At 45.7% G+C, this 16,595-nt stretch overlaps 1 long non-coding RNA gene across 1 annotated transcript in view; it reads right to left on the bottom strand.

Annotated features, from left to right (window-relative positions):
* LOC110261160 overlaps nt 1–15,498 on the bottom strand; it is a 28,394-nt gene extending 12,896 nt beyond the window's left edge. Inside the window, exons 1-2 of the long non-coding RNA XR_002344992.1 lie at nt 13,296–15,498; nt 1,202–1,404 (exon numbers count right to left, since the gene is read on the bottom strand). This is a non-coding gene — a long non-coding RNA (uncharacterized LOC110261160). The remainder of the gene's footprint in view (nt 1–1,201; nt 1,405–13,295) is intronic.

Below are 16,595 nucleotides of genomic sequence, written 5' to 3'. Positions count from 1 at the left end.
CCGCCAGGTGAGTCTCCAGGACACCTGCCCTGGATCGGATGCAGGATGCTCTGTGGTCCAGCCTGGCCCCTCAGCAGGGCCTCAGTCACAATGGGGAGCCGGCTCCCTGGTGTATTACATGATGCTGATGCTGTGGGGAAAGTGCTTTAAGGGTTTGGGAAGCACTGTTAAGGCAGAAAAGGCTCCGATAAACCAAAACATCCCTCTTTCTTAGCCAACAGCACCCTCTTGTGCTATAAAAAAAGGACATACTATTTTGTTGTTGATACAATTGGATTTTCTGCTTCTTTCTGTCACACTCTCCTTTAGCTTTGATCTTTTCTAGACACCAGCCCAGCAGGCAAGACCGGAGCAGGAGGGTACGGAGGCCCCAGGAAGAGGCCCCAGTGGGAAAGGACAGGCTGTGGCATCGCAGGCAGCCACAGCAATCAACCCAGTATGTCCTATAGAGTCTGAAATCCCAGCAGTTGAACAAAAATAAGATTCTGACCGCTCTGATTGGAGAAATTCTGTCTCAAATCACTGATTCCCTAGCTTTATAACCTGCTGAAAGACTGGCTGCGCTAAGTCCCAAGAGAAGCAGCTGACCACTGTGTGGCCCTGGGCTCCTTGTCTTCCCCTAGCTCCCCTGCCCAGGTCTATAAAATTCATCAAGTGTGCTCCCTGGGGACCACTGGGCGGTGGGGGCGGGGGGCGGAGATGAGGTGGCCCACGTGGGTGCACCTGCAGGGAGCAACTCCCAGGTTGGGTGGGGAAGGGGCATCTAGAGCCCCTGAGGGGAGGGGCCTGGAGGATCTGAAGGGAGGGGGCTTGGAGCCCCTGAGGGGAGGTGGCAGTAAGTTATGACCCTGATGTGAACCCATTTCTACATTAATCTTATATATTCATGCCTATTGCTGAGACATGAGCCAAGCAAATGCCTTTTCTTTCATTACTGAAACTGCATCTTTCTTTCCTGTTCTGTTCTTTTCTGCTCTCCCCTTCCCCACCCTCTAATCAAGGGAACTCACATGTCCTTGCTTGATAAAACTGCAGTTTGTATTTGCATTTTTCAACCGGTCTTTCCTGGATGTCCCCTAAGTCCACCTGGCCATACTTTGTTTCTTCCTGACTTCTCTGCTTCGGGGATTCAGCCTTCCAACCAAATCACTTCACTGCATCCATAAGAAATGTCTTTGAGGAAGGTAGGCAGCCTCCTTACCTTCCCTCAAGTCCACTGGAAAGTAAAGAGTCGCAAAGCAACCATTCATGGTGTTGGCTCTGACAGGCATCCAGTAGGCAACATCCAGTAAGTGACCTGACAGGTGTGCTGCAGCCAGACTGCATGCAGGTTCCACACCACCCATCATCTTAGCAAGAATGTTCTCACCTGCCGAGCCTGCACTTGTGAACGCTTAGAGCCACCTGCCAGGAAAGAATTCAAGAAGTTTAGCCAAAACAGGGAACAGCAAGGAAAGTTGGCATCACCAGTGAATGGGGGAGTGTCGTCAGTGGTCATGACGTCTTTACAGGATGCTTCCACTGCATCACTTATCCTAGGTTTGAGTGACTTCTGCAAGTCAGGTTTACACTCTATGTAATGGAGGGCACTGTACCCTCACCTCTCCCTGGGCTGAGGAAGACATGGCAGGCTTTGAGCCTAGTAAAGTCACTTCATTTTCTTCATGTGAGTCACATGGTTAAATAAGGGAAACTTGACAAAAAGATCTACTGAGTTATTTTCTCAGATCAAGGATCTTTAAGAATAACAGCTCTCCTCTCAGTGGTCCACCAGTGGCTGCATTCTCACTGATGAATCAAATGAGGATAAAAGAGAGAAAGGTCTTTATCCCTTCCAGAAAGTACACCTGTTAGACCCCCTCTCTACTGGAACAGGAGTGATGGCCCTAAGGTCACAGAGCAGAAGATGAAGGCACATCTGCCTTGCAAGTCCTTGGAAAGTTTCATTTGCCAGATGGAGTTTTCCATGCTCTGGGCTTCAGGAAAAGCCACAGCCCAGGCCTAAGTCAGAAGGAGAAGTCTTTGCAATTGAAGCCAAAACCTTACATCCATTTCTCAGTATGGTTCTGTATCCCCTTCCATCATCAGACAACCCCCTTCACAAAAGGTCAAGAGCAGAGGCTTCCTTCGTGATTCTGAACCAAGAGCTTTTTCTCATCCTTTTATAAAAATCACCTGTGATCCACCAACTAAAGTGCAATATAGAAACCTCAACAGCCAACACCATGTGACAAAATTATGTCACAGAGCTTCCACATGACCAATAAGGGAGATAAACCACCTCCTTCTCTTTATTCTTAACAACCAGAGGCTGATCCATTCTCAAGACATTAGTTACCATCTTACAAAGTGTCCAGTTGAGCAAGAGAACTGAGCTCTGGGATCTGACAGTGCAGGTAGGTCTTGATCCTCTGATTTACTGTGTGAATTGGGGCCAGTATTTGACTACCTTATCAACTCTGATTCCTTCGAGCAAAGATTTTGTTTAGTTTTTTGGCTTTCTTCATCTGTAGCATTGTTCCAAATACACAGTCTTCCATTATCAATATTGGAAGCCCCACCCCCATTCCTAAAAGACTCTGAGAGGAAACCCATCAAGCAAACACAGAGTATTTTGACTTCTGGAAAGGAGAATGACATTTCCTTAAGAGAGATGAGAAGAACATGATATTCAAAAGCTTTCCATATTTTTCATTTTCATTCTGTATTAAGTTTAGTGATGTTAATGTCAGCACTTTACAGCACTGGAGTTCCATAGTCCATATGCAGAGGACGCTGGAGCTGACTTGCCTGGTTCAAATCAAGGCTTTTCCACTTACTAGCTGTGTGACTTTGAGTCCAATGCCTAACCTCTCTAAGCATCCTTTTCCTCACATGTGAAACCAGCATAATAATATCTCTACTCCCTGGAGTTTTCATCATGGCTCAGCAGAAACAAATCTGACTAGTAACCACGAGGATGCAGGTTCGATCCCTGGCCTTGCTCAGTGGGTTAAGGATCCAGCATTGCCATGAGCTGTGGTGTAGGTTGCAGACCCAGCTCAGATCTGGCATTGCTGTGGCTGTGGCTGTGGCATAGGCTGGGGGCTACATCTCTGATTAGACCCCTAGCCTGGGAACTTCCATATGCCATAGGTGTGGCCCTCAAAAGAGAAAAAGTAAAAAATATCTCTACTCCCTAAGATTTCGATGAGTTTTTAATGGGATAATATATACAAATGTCTTGGCCCAATATATAACACAGAGTAATTTTTCAATGAATTTAGCCACTGGTATTTTTAAAAGATTGAAAGAGGAGCATCACTTTGTGGGAAATTATCATCATCAATGTTCTTTGAAAGAGGACTTGAATTAGTTGTAACTGTATATTGCAAACTCTAGGGCAATACATTTTAAAAGTAAAAAAAAAAAAAAGGATAATTGATAGGCTAAGAGAGGAAAGAACATAGAATCACAAGAATCAAAAAAATATTCAATTAAAACCACAGAAGGGAGTCAAAGAATGGGAGACCAAAAGAAAAGAGAAGCAAACAAAGAACAAGGGCAAGAAAAAGAAAACAACATGGAGTTCCCGTTGTGGTGCAGCAGAAACAAATACAACTAGCAGCCATGAGGATGCGGGGTTTGATCCCTGGCCTCGCTCAGTGGGTTAAGGATCCGGCATTGCCATGAGCTGTGGTGTAGGTCGCAGACGCGGCTCAGATCTGGGGTTGCTATGGCGTAGGCCAGAAGCAACAGCTCCAATTAGACCCCTAGCCTGGGAATCTCCATATGCCATGGGTGTGGTCCTAAAAAGCAAAAGAGAAAGAAAGAAAGAAAGAAAGGAAGGAAGGAAGGAAGGAAGAAAGGAAGAAAGGAAGAAAGAAAGGAAGGAAGGAAGAAAGGAAGGAAGAAAGAAGGAAGAAAGGAAGAAAGAAAGAAAGAAAGAAAGAAAGAAAGAAAGAAAGAAAGAAAGAAAGAAAAAAGGAAGGAAGGAAGGAAGGAAGAAAAGAAAGAAAGAAAGAAAGAAAGAAAGAAAGAAAGGAAGGAAAGAAGGAAGGAGGGAGGGGGGGAGGAAGGAAGGAAGGATGGAAGGAAAGAAAGAAGGAAAGAAGGAAAGAAAGAAAGAAAGAAAGGAAGGAAGGGAAGGAAGGAAGGAAAGAAGAAAGAAAGAAAGAAAGGAAGAAAGGAAGAAAGGAAGGAAGAAAGAAAGAAAGAAAGAAAGAAAGGAAGGAAGGAAGGAAGGAAGAAAGAAAGAAAGAAAGGAAGGAAGGAAGGAAGAAAGAAAGAAAGAAAGGAAAGAAGAAAGAAAGAAAGAAAGAAAGAAAGAAAGAAAGAAAGAAAGAAAGAAAGAAGAAGGAAGGAAGGAAGGAAGGAAGGAAGAAAGAAAGAAAGAAAGAAAGAAAGAAAGAAAGAAAGAAAAAGAAAGGAGGGAGGGGGGAGGAAGGAAGGAAGGATGGAAGGAAAGAAAGAAGGAAAGAAGGAAAGAAGGAAGGAAGGGAAGGAAGGAAGGAAGGAAGGAAGGATGGAAGGAAGGAAACAACAAATATAGTAGATATTAATCCAGCTATTTTATTAATCACTTTAAAGCGATGGCCTAAATACCATTTAAAAGACAAAGATCATCAGGCACATTAAAAAAACTAAGACTCAACCATATTATCTACCAGAAACCCACTTCAATGCAAGATAGACTAAAAGCAAAGGGAAAGATATAGCATGCTAACACTAATCAAAAGAAAACCAGAGCAGCTATATTAATTTCAGGCAAAGCCAATTTGAGAACACAGAAAATTACTCAAGATAAAGAGGTGCATCACATAATTACGAAAAAGGGGCCAGTTCTCCAAGAAGACATAATAATCCCTAAAGCATATGTGCCTAACAACATAGCATCAAAATATATGATGCAAAAACTGATAAAACTGCAAGGAGAGGTAGGTGAACCCACGATTATAGCTGGAGACTTTAACTCCCTCTAAAAATAATACATGGACCCAGGAGGCAGAGTATCACCGAGGACAAGGCTGAACTGAATACCACCACCAACTACTTGCATCTAGTTGACATCTATAGGCGACCTCATTCAACAAGACAATACACTTGTTTCTCAAGCTCACATGGAACATTCACCAAGACAGGCCACATCATGGGACACAAAACACACTTTAACTTAAAGGAATAGATATCATGCAAGGTATGCTCTCAGGCCACAGTGGAATTAAACTAAAATCAACAACAGACACAAAACTGGGAAACCCCCTAATACTTGGAGATAAAACAACCCACTTCTAAGTAACATTAGTTCAAGACATCTTAAGAGAAATTTTAAAGACTTAGACCTAAATAAAAATGAAAATACAGTTAATTGAAATTTGTGTGATACAGCAAAAGCAGGGCTTAGAGGGAAAGAAGAATACTCTAAAATCAATCATCTAAGCGTCCTCCTTAGGAAACAGGAAAAATGAAAGCAGATAAATCCAAGTAAGCAGAAAGAAATAATAAATATTAAAGGAGAAATTAATGAAATTGGAAACAATAAATCAAAAGAAAAAAAATCTATGGAGTTCCCGTCCTGGCGCAGTGGTTAACAAATCCAACTAGGAACCATGAGGTTGCGGGTTCGATCCCTGCCCTTGCTCAGTGGGTTAATGATCCGGCATTGCCATGAGCTGTGGTGTAGGTCATAGGCGCAGCTCAGATCCCGCATTGCTATGGCTCTGGTGTAGGCTGGTGGCTACAGCTCCAAATAGACCCCTAGCCTGGGAGCTCCATATGCCGAGGGAGTGGCCCTAGAAAAGGCAATAAGACAAAAAAAAAAAGAAAGAAAGAAAGAAAGAAAAAAATCTATGAAATGAAAATCTGGGCTTCTTGGAAAAAAATCAGTAAAACTGATGAACTGCTGGCCAACTAAACTAAGAAAAGAGAGAGGAAAAAACAAATGTATAACATCAGAAATGAAAGAGAGGGCACCACTGCTAATTCTACGGGCATTAAAAAGATAATAAAGATAAAAAAGTAAATAACCAACAAGGATATACTGTATAGCACAGGAACTATACTCAATATTTTGTAATAACCTGTAAAGAAAAAATCTGAAAAAGAGTGCTGTCGTCTTCGGCGACAATCAGAATTTAGGCTATGCCTGGAGGTGAGCTTGAAGAAAGCACAGGGATGGCTAATGCTGTGACAAGCAAGAGCCCCGAGCAAGTTCAGGGTCTATCTTTTATTAGGATTGTGAACAAAAATCACCGGGGGGCAGAGACTATGGATAAAACTTACAAGGACCACACAAACCTGGGGGGGATTATGATTAAGAAAGTCTGTTCTAACAGTCATCAGATCTTGTCTCAGGAAGGCATACATTAACCTTTACAGCAGGCCTGTTTGTTCCCTTCACAGGGCCCATAAGCCTTAACTACCTAAAGTTCTTTCCTAGCGTAACCTTCTTGGCATTCCAAGAGGAGGTCATGGTTTTCCATGACCTCTGTATTCTATTCTCTTTCCTTACTCTAGCGATGTGCTTTCAAGCTTGAGGCTTATGGCCCTGTTTTCTTCCACCCACAGAATGCGTATATAAAGAAAAGTTATATACATGCATATATATAGTTATTTCATGCATATATATATATATATAACTGACTCAATTTGCTGTACACCTGAAATTAACACAACATTGTAAATCAACTATACGTCAATTAAAAATTAAATTTAAAAGTAATAAAGGAGGAGTTCCTGTCATGGCTCAGTGGCTGACGAATCCAATTAGGAACCATGAGGTTGTGGGTTCGATCCCTGGCCTTGCTCAGAGGGTTAAGGATCCGGCATTGCCATGAGCTGTGGCGTAGGCCACAAATGCGGCTCAGATCCTGCGTTGCTGTGGCTCTGGCATAGGCCGGCAGCTACAGCTCTGATTCAACCCCTAGCCTGGGAACCTCCATAAGCCATGGGAGCAACCCTAGAAGAGGCAAAAAAAAAAAAAAAAAAAAATTAAATTATAAAATAAAATTAATAAAGGAATGTAATGAACAACTCTGTGCCCATAAATCTGATAATCTAGATGAAATGGACCAATTCCTTAAAAGACACAATCTAGCAAAACTCTTGCAAAAATGTGGATAAACTGAATATCCCTACATTAAGGAAACTGAGTCATTAAATTAACAACCTTCCAAAACATAAAGCACCAGGCCCACTGGTGAGATATACCAAATACTTAGGGAAGAATTATACCAGTTCTTTACAATTTCTTCCAGGAAATGGAAGCAGAGGGAATAAATACTTCCTAACTCATTCCATGAGGCCAGCACTACCCTAATGCCAAACACTAGCAAAAGACATTACAAGGAAGGAAAACTTCAGACCAATATCTGTCATGAACATAGATGCAAAAATCCTCAAAAAAATGTTTGCAGTAGAACAGCCAACCACAAGCATGGAATAACTAATCACAAGTGTGAAACAACCAACTACAAGCACCCAGCAAAGAAAGGAGAAAAGGACCCTTGTCAGTGCCAGGCCAGGGACCATGACAAGGTGTGAAAGATAATCAGGAGAGTAAAAATAGCCCTTTAGGAAGTTCCTGTGTGGCTCAGTGATAACAAGCCTGACTAGAATCCATGAAGATATGGGTTCAATCCCTGGCCTCACTCACTGGGTTAAGGATCTGGCACTGCCATGAACTGTTGTGTAGGTCACAGACATGGCTCAGATCCCACTTTGCTATGACTGTTGTGTAGGTCAGCAGTGTAGCTCCAGTTCCACCCCTAGCCAGGGAACTTTTATATGCCACAGGTGTGGCCCTAGAAAGCCACACACACACACACACAAAAAAAAAAATCCGTTTAAACACATGCACGGGAAATCTCCTGAAACATCTACCTCTCACTTCAGAAAACGAGAGAGAGAGATGCACCTGAAATGTGTGCGTTTCCGCATGCTGAGTGGGAAACAATCAGAAACAAGAGACCATGGAGAATTCTACCAGCACAGCTAACACCCGTGTATATTGAGTCCCGGAACCTAGAAACATCTCCTGCATCTCCAGAGGAGACTAAAAAAAAGTCAACCTCATAGACACCAATTCTTTCACCTGCGAAGTACACCGACAGTGGTAACTAAGATAAAATCAACAAGTTGTGAAAGGAGAAAAAAATATATATTAGCTTATCAAATCCAACAATGCATAAAAAGAATTATATACCATGACCAACCGATATTTCTTCATTCCACTGAAGAATTCACCATTCTCAGTAGAATGAATATCCATGCCAAAGCACATCACCAAAAATTTCCAGAATCTTGGCCGCAAAAAGAAAAACCTAAAAATACTCTCAAGGGAAAAACTGACCAAGAATAAGAATCTTTCTAACTTCTAGACAAACAAAAATCTAGAAGACAGGGCAACAATGCGAAATTCTGAGGACAATGTATTCCCAAATTACAGTTTTATAGTTCTCTCCAAACTATCAGTCCCAATGAAGGAAACATACATTTTCAGACACGTAAATTTTCAAAAACTTTGCCTATCATGCATGCATCCTCATAAAACTACTGGAGAGGGTTTGCCTCACAAAACTGAGGAAGGAAGCCTAGAGTGAAAAATGGAAATGAATAAACCAGGAATCCAATGTTGGAGAAATGTAATCAAAATTCTCAGGAGAATTGTGAAAACTGTCTAGTCAGCCTAATGAGGAATGGATTCATATTTTAATAGAAAGATGAAGTGCTCCAGAAGAGATGACATAAAAAGAAGAAAAAAAACACATCTGAGAGATTACTAAATGTGTTTGGTTCTTATTGAGAAGGCTTTTATAATTCTATATCAAGGTTTGAACAAGAGTTCATGGTGAGTGAGTGGAAAAAAACCAAAGGGAAACAGACAATTAACTCTAGAAAAAAATAAAATCATTAAATGAAATGACACTGCATGAGCAGTAACTGTATCACTATGCATCCAGCTAACCTTCCAACTAACACTGATGACAGATGCCATATTATTTAAAAAAAAAAAAAATAACAACTTGAAGAGGGGAGAAAGTGAGCAGAAGCAGGCAAAAAGAAAAAAAGAAGACACCATTTGGTCCCTGAAGTAAGTGAACCACACAATGTCAAGTCTATAATTACATGGTGTATCACCTGAGAACACCCTCCAATGTCCACAGCACAAAGAAGCAGAAAGCTGAGGCTTGACGAGTGGGTGGATGATGATTATTAATGTTGTCCTAGTAGGAAATCAAGGAAGGATACAAGGGGAAAAAGGGAGCCAGAAACAGCAGAGGCTACAAATGTATGTGTAAACGCACCTAAATACTTGCTGAGCAAACATAAACAGAGCACGTACAGAGAGAACACTGGAGCCTTGGGAAAAGCTGAGAACTTTCAGCTTGTGGTCACTACAAAGGCTCAATAATTGGAGACTGATTTTTACCAACTGAAACCCCACAAGGGCCACACCTCAGGAGAAGAAACTATGTCCCCTGACTGATTTGCCCTAAGATTAAGAGCAAAACTGAAACAAATCCACTCTAAGGGAATGTACAATCAAACATTTCCAAGTTTAAGGGGAACAGCCAATAACCAAAATGCCCAATAGAAAAAAGAAAAAAAAATTCTCTGGGTAATAAAATCCAGAATTTTTAGCATGTAATTCACAATGTCTAGCATACAATAAAAAATTACTAAATTTTCAATGACAGAGAAAAATGTGATCCAAGATCAACGAAAAAGAAGTAAACAAAATCCTGAGATGATACAGATGTTGGAATTAGAAAAAAAACAAAAAACAAAAACTTTAAAGTACTACAATAAAATTGTTCAAGGACAACTAGAAAAGATGGCCATAGTGGGTAAACAGATGGAAAATATAAATGAAGAAATGGAAATATTTTAGTGGTCATTCTAGAACTGAAAAGTACAATATCTGACATGAAAAATTAACAAGGTGAGTTTATCAACAAACTATAGAAAGAAGAAAAAAAGAATCATTGAACTTGAAGATAGAGTAACAGAAAATACCCACTCTAAAAAGAAAAATGGAACAAATGTAGGAAAAAAATGAAAACCTAGGTAAATTGTGGAACAGCATCAAGAAAATTAATATATTTGTAATATAAGTCCCAAAAGTAAAGGAGAGAATGAAGTAAATATGGAGAGTAACCAAATGTCAATTACCAGGTCAATCAATGAATCATGGTACACCCATAAGATGGAATACTACTCAGCAATGAAAAAGGGACAAACTATTGACATTCTTTTATGTCAAATCTGGAAAATGCAAAGTTGACTATAGTGACAGAAGACAGATGAATGGCTGTTTGAGGATGGATTACAAAGAGCTGTCAAGAAACACTGGGTGGTGATATACGTGCTCATTATTCTGGTCATGGTGACAGTATCATGGGTAAATACACAGGTTAAAACTCACCAAACTATACACTTAAAGCGGGTGCCATTTATTTTACATAGTTACCCCTCAATAAAACTGAGAGAAACAAGCAAGGAAGATGTGGCCTGCCCTACTGCGTAGGTCACCTAGCTATGCAGTCACTATAAACTATTTCCTCCATCATATCAGATTGTGTTCTGAAGCCATGGGTGTTCCTTCCAGAAAACTGTTCTTTGTTACAATCCATCTTCCATGGTTTTCAATACAATTGCTCTCGGTTTTTAGAGGTGGCAAAAACCAAAGACAGAGTCTGACATGCCCACTGGAGGGTCTCCTCCCTGCAAGAGGGAACCCTCCTCTGTCTCGGAGGACCCCTGCTGTGCCTAGGGAGGACTTGCCTACAGAGAAGGGCAACTCCTGGCTGGCATGAGGGGAAAATGCAAACAGGTGCAGCAAGCCACGGATCTAGTGAAAAGATGCTTGACTTCCAACTTCCACAGCTGGACAGGAAGTGCAGCCTCGCAGAGGATAAAGAGCTGAAAAATGGAAACGACTCGACAGAGCGGGAAAACATTCTGCTGAAGACCCTGATCAGTGGGGAGAGCCCGCTGGGTGCCTGCCCTCCCTCCCCACCCCGCTGCTGTCAACCCTCAGCATCAGCACCACCCTCCAGGTGACCAGTCCACCAGGAGGACCTGAGGTGGGAGGGGCACAGAGAAGGAAAGCCTGCCTTAGCAGACACCACGGCTCCCTCCCTGGAAGGGATTCTCCATATTCCGCCCCCTCCAGAATATGGAGATGGAAAGGCCCCACCTCCCCACTCTTTTCCTACCTGCTCACCCACCCAGTGCCCATTGAATGCTGGGTGTGTGAAAGACAGAGCTCCAACTGGGAGGGACAACCTGAGTAGCCCCAGCTACACTTGGGCTACATTCAGATTAACAGCTGGATTTTCTGAGAAGCTTCAAACGGGGTGATGCCTTTAGGGGCCTTGAGAAGAGGGCCATGAATTCTGTATGAAGGGCCATTGGGGCCCCCACCTCCCTTCCTCCTAGGGCTGTGCCCTCCCACTCCACAGAGCCATGTCACAGTTATCACAGCAAGTAGCTCCTGGGTCACAGGAGACTTCTGGCCATCCCCAGAGTCCTCTTGGACCACTCTTCTTGGGGAAGCCAGTGGCCAGGCCAGGGGGCCACCAAGCAGCCCTGTGAAAGGCCCACATATGACCCACAGCAGCCCCAACCCACCAGTCACGTGAATGAGAGTTTGGGAAATTGTCTCCTTAGGCATCTAAGGTTGGAAGTCATTTGTTAGGCAGCAATGGATAACTAACAGATGTTGCCACGGGAAATTGGGGCACTGCTTTTACAGACTGTGGGTTTGGCAGTGGTCAGACCTGGACCCACCACCCCAGGGCAAAACTTCAGGTAACAGCAGTGCTGGCCGAGGCCTTGACAGCAACCTAGAGAATTCTAAGCCAAGCCACTGCCAGATTCAGCATAGGCAACATGCTCATTGCTGATCAAAGCCACCAAAGGCAGGGTGGCTTTTCACGGCAATAGATAACCATTAGACCTCATCATAGAATCTTAGAAAAAGGAACAGGTCTACTGAAACACGGGGAGATGGAGAATGCACAAAGGAATAATAGCAGTGAGGCGCTGCCGGTGGGGTGAGAAGACCCTTTGTTCCACATAAATGCCATCACAATACACTTCCTAACCTGTTGCCTGCTGTACACTCAAAATGCATATATCTTTTCAAAGCAAAAGGAAATGACACCTCAGTTTTATAAGAAAGACGTTTTTAAAGCAAAGGCTATTATTGAAAATTATATTCTGGGCAGTTTTCAGACAGAAACACTAGTTCCAGGGAGAGGGGAAAAAAAGTGTGGGGTCTTAACCCACAGCAGAAAAAAATGAAAATGCAATTTTTATTAATCATTTGTTTTAAATCCTATCATAATAAAATGAATGTATTAGTCATTCTGTTTCACTCATACTAAACAAAAGGAAAACTTTTTCAATCCATGCGCATGCCTACCCCAGGAGGCTTTCCTTTCCCGGTGCTTTTCCCCAGATTTCCATTCAAATGCCTGTCATTCTCCATCATCAAAATCAAACACACAGCTGCACTCTGTTCGCCTCTAACATTACGTCTCATGGGGTTTTTCACATTGACCCGCAGACTTTACGTTTATCTTCATTACAAATGCATATTTTAAAAGCATTTTAAAAGGTCCTTTCAAGTTTTTTTGCAATATTTTTAAATTTCTCCCTTTATTTTCAAACATGCAAAGAAAGTGTGGGTTCTCAACCCCCTGATAACCACTGGAATGTTCTCACTTGATGACTCATGCAACCATGTCCTTGCCCAATTAAACGCGCTCTCCTGGGTGACTTTTGGAGGTGGATCAAGTTTCCCATTTTTCTCCCCATCCCTCCTCCAGGGTGGCATCTGGGCTTGAAGGGTCACTGGGGCCCCAGGGTACAGAGGCCTCGTCTCCAGTTGAGTTAGGGTTCTGGGTATACCAGCCACTCCACTTAGGGAGCGGACTGGGCCTGCCCCTGGAATGCAGCTGGAAAATGAGACTTTTCCTTCAGAAGAAGCTTGTGGACACACCTCCCCTGGCTGACCCAGCACCCCCTGACACCACCATCCCTGCTGGTGCCGGGGGCCTCTCAGGGTCCTCTGGTCACAGTTGCAACCCCACTCCAATTTTTGCCTCTAGAGCAGACTCCAAGCAAGGCTCTGAGATCCCACCATATCACCTTGTGTGTCTGGGTCTAGCCCCTGCCCCCAGGAGCAGACAGATGCCCTGAGCCCAAGCCCTGCATCCCCATCCGAGGTCTCAGGAAGCCCCCCACACACCTGCCCCTCCCAGAGTTCCCAAACCCCCTCCCCACCCGCTTTGGGCTTTTCAGCCTACCTGCTTATGACAACTCCCCGAAGTGCTCTTGTCTCCTGCCTCTCTCCTCGTGGAAGCAACACAGAAAAGCTTGTAGGACGAGCCCAAGGACAGAAGAGGCAGCAGAACCCAAGGTAAAGGCTGGGAATAAGGGGCCAGAGTGAGACCCAGGAGCCTGAGAGGCACCAAAGTGAGGGGGCAAATGAGGCCCAGCCAGGAAGGCAAGGACCAGACAGCCAGTGGCTCCCAGAGGTGGGGGCATTCAGGGTGGGGGTAGGGGCGCAGCAAATGTAGATGCTGCTTTCAAGAAATCTGGCTGTGAAAGAGCAGGCACAGATGGGAGGAGGCACCAGGGTCAGGCTTTTCCAGCAGGAACCAGCTTTGTGCTGTGCTGAAACACTCCCCAACCCTGCCTCTCCCTGCAAAGCTGAGGGAGGCAAAGGGCATGGTCAGAGCTTCCGAGAGCCTGCCTTGGGGGGAAGGGCTGGAGAATGGGCACAAGGGCCTGACCTCTGGACACTCAGCTGTGGGAACTCAGGGGGCCGTGACCTGGGAGGAAGTGTCTGTCCAGCAAACCCACTGTCCAAGCCCAGCCACCAGCCAGGCCCAGCTACCAGCCGGGGCCAGGTCATCCGCTCACGCCACCCACCAAAGGTGGGCCCTGTGTTAAAGCTTCTGGGGGCAAGGGCTGAGTCTACAAAGACAGGTAGCTGGAAGTGTCCTTAGAAATCATCTAATCAAACTGCCCTGTTTTTCACAAGGAAAAACCCAGCTTGGACGAGGAGACAGGAGCCAAGCTGACAGCCTACAGTGAAGCCCCACCCAGGGTTCCCCATCCTTCCAGAGGGAGCCCCAATTCCCCAAGGATGGCCTCACTGAGCCCCTTGACTAGACATGGTAAAACCCTAGAGCAGAAACACAGTGATATTACCGAGGAATTTACCACCGTAGAGCCTTAGCATACTAGGTCTCTATGTTTCCATGAGGCTAAATATCTCCATTTGTCAAAGCTGCATCTCCTCCCTAACAGCAGATAGCAGGGGGGTGGCCAGGATTCTGAACTAGGCTGGCAGAGGATGATGTAAGCCCTTCATCAAATAATTCACCCATCATCACGTCATTGGCATATATCCTCCCATTTTGTAGGCTGTCTTGTCATTTTTGTTAATAGTTTCCTTTGCTGTGCAGAAGCTTGTAAGTTTAATGAGGTTTATTTTTGCCTGTATTTCTTTTGTCCCAGAGACGGATCCAAGAAAGGAGCATCCTTCCCAGGCCCAGTGGCCAGATCAGCAAGTGGACTTCCTAGCGGCTCACTGTGGATACTGGGAGCAGGTTAGGCGCCTGCTGTGTCTCCAGGTGCAGAAACTTACTAAAAAATGCCTCCAAAGACACTCCCACCCCATCGACAGTGACAACCTCATCCAGTCTCCATTCTCAGCCTGGAAACCCATGGCCTGAACCTACCTCAAACATTTCAGAGGAAACAGGAAGCCATATCAGGAAGCCCATATGTCCCTGACACCAGCTTGCCCACCCACTCTGCTCCCTTCTTCGTCCCCCCACTGTCAAGCCAAGGTCAGAGCCTCTGTGGACGCCCCCTGGACACTCAGCTTTCCCACCAGTGTCCTGAGCCCTGTCCTCCTGGTGGCCTCTATCTTCCTCGGCTTCTTGTTCTCCCCAGCACTCCCTCTGGCCAGCACTCACTCATGGCTTTGTCCTGCCCTCTGGCCTCGCAGAAGCCGTGGGCACTGGGAACCACCCTCCTCCCTTTTCAGTCCTCCCTCAGCTTGCCCTCAGTTCACCTTCTGACTCCCTAGCCTCCTTACCCTAGTCTCCTTTGACAGCTCCTCTTGGGAAAACCTCCCACAAAGATGCCCTGCTGCACCCCCTCTTCTCCATGAGTCTCCCCACAAAGTCTCACCACCCTCACTGCCTAACGTAGCTTTTAACTAGGGGCCAATCTCTGCCCCAAGTTCCAGGCTGCAGGCCACCCACCCACTGCCCACGGCCATGGCAGGTTTCCTGTCCCCTTGGACTCTGCAGCTCCCAGCCCACCGAAGGCTCCTGCTCCAACCTGGAGCCCTTGGTGCTGATGGCTGGAGCTTGCCCCAGCCCTCCCCATTGGGCCTGACGGCTTCCTGAGCTCTTCCAACCCTGCTTCCTAAATCTCTTCCCAATCCACCCTCTCCTCTCCATCTCGACTCCCTCCATCCAAACCAAAGAACCTGTGAGTCCCACTGAAGGACACCCCCTAGAGCACCCGAAGCCCCCCCTCCCCGCCCCCACTGGGCCCCATCCAGGTTCCAGACAGAGGCAGCTACATGTGGGGACATCACTGCACAGTGTGACACTGACACGGCACCAGGCCCCAGCCTCCCTGTGGTTTTCACCTCCATCCTGTCCCCCTTGGACCCTGTACCCTAGACACGTGGCCACATTTCATGTTACCTTGGGCGCCCTCCACCCTGAGGCCTGCCCTGCCCGATCCCCTCCTCCTTATTCCCCTCCAGCCCGGCCTAACCAATTCTGCCCATACCTTAGCCCTTTAGCGTAACCCTGTGGGGATATGCTCCTGATTGCCACCATCCCCAGAAGAGACCACACCCTTTCATGTATTCACCATGACCATGTGTGTCCACGGCGCCGCGACTGAAATTGGGTTGGTCTTCAGTTATCGCTAAGGAGGTATCTGCTGCCCTAGAGTACAAGCTATAGGAGAACATCAGCCGGGGACCCGTGGTGAGGCTGGCACGCAGTTCCTGGAGACCTTCCAGCTGGAGGAGGAACCAGCCCTCAGCTCAGGGTGCTTGTGGGCGGGGTTCCATAACACTCTTCTTGTGCCTTGGCAGAGCCCCAGGCCTGCAGCTTTGACCCAGCTCTCCTTGAGCCCTGAGTAGGGTGTCACCCCAGAGTGCCCACGACAGTCCTGGGGGACCCTGCTGTTCTGGCATCATTACTGGGTCCATGATCCTTCCCCAAAGGATGCCGGTTGGAACTTCAAGAACTATGGTCCCCCAAGTTCCAACCAACTTGCAGCCACAGCCAGACAGTGGCTCCCAGCCCTGCAGAGGTCATGGGCCGACACCAGCAGTGTCCACACGCCAGGGAGGGGTAGGCCTGGAGGGTAGGGGAGCTGCCCCCCTCCCTGCTCAGGGGACCCCAGGGCCTGGCTGGCACCGCCCTGGGCAGTGAGGCCCTGAGGATTGGGAAGTCAGTGCTCTGAGCAGCATCCTCCCTGCCATGGACCCCCCCCCCTGCACTTCCAGATCCCCCCCCCACTTCTGCCTCAGGCTTTGATTCCCAGAAAACCACGACTAAATA

Source organism: Sus scrofa, chromosome 6 (assembly GCF_000003025.6).
Source record: "Sus scrofa isolate TJ Tabasco breed Duroc chromosome 6, Sscrofa11.1, whole genome shotgun sequence".
Classification (NCBI taxonomy): Eukaryota; Metazoa; Chordata; class Mammalia; order Artiodactyla; family Suidae; genus Sus; species Sus scrofa.
The sequence above is the reverse complement of the archived record's forward strand: the minus strand, read 5'-3'. Positions and strand labels throughout refer to the sequence as shown.